This window comes from Elephantulus edwardii, unplaced genomic scaffold (genome assembly GCF_000299155.1).
Source record: "Elephantulus edwardii isolate Elephantulus edwardi_28Jun2011 unplaced genomic scaffold, EleEdw1.0 scaffold00044, whole genome shotgun sequence".
NCBI lineage: Eukaryota > Metazoa > Chordata > Mammalia > Macroscelidea > Macroscelididae > Elephantulus > Elephantulus edwardii.
In genome coordinates this window covers 11,536,304-11,536,991 of record NW_006399794.1, presented here as the reverse complement: position 1 = coordinate 11,536,991, position 688 = coordinate 11,536,304, and positions in this window count along the sequence as shown.

Genomic DNA, 688 nt, shown 5'->3' with positions numbered 1-688 from the left:
CCAAGAATTTTTCATCCATGTCTTCTCAGCCTTGGAGTCTTCAGTCCTTCTGATTATGTCTGTTGATCGCTTTATAGCCATCAATAACCCTCTAAGATACACCTCGATTCTTACAGGTGCTAGAGTCACTAAACTTGGTCTTATGGATGTGGTAATAAGTATTTTATTTATCATCCCTTTCCCTTTTACTCTAAAGAGGCTGAGATTCTGTAATAAAAGTGCTCTTTCCCGTTCTTACTGCCTCCACCAGATATCATGAAGCTGGCCTGTTCTGACAACAAAGTCAATGTCTTCTATGGGGTTTTTGTGGTGATTACAGCAATGTTAGAATTTGTATGTATTTCTGTGTCTTACTTGTTAATCCTGAAAATTGTTCTGGGCATTGCTTCACAGAAGGGTCGTCACAAGGTCCTCAACACTTGCATCTCCCATATCTGTGCCGTGGTCATCTTTTACGTGCCTATCATCACCTTAGCTGTCCTTCATCGCTTTGGCAAAAGAATTTCCCCAGCTGTTGGGATTGTTATAGCTCATATCTTCCTTCTAGCTCCCCCTCTGATGAATCCCATTGTTTACGCTGTGAAGAGTCAGCAGATCAGAACTGTGATTCTTGGTAAACTATGTTAGAAACAGGAATGATGGGAATTTTTAGTTGCAATGATAATCCAACCCAGCTAAAAATTTATGA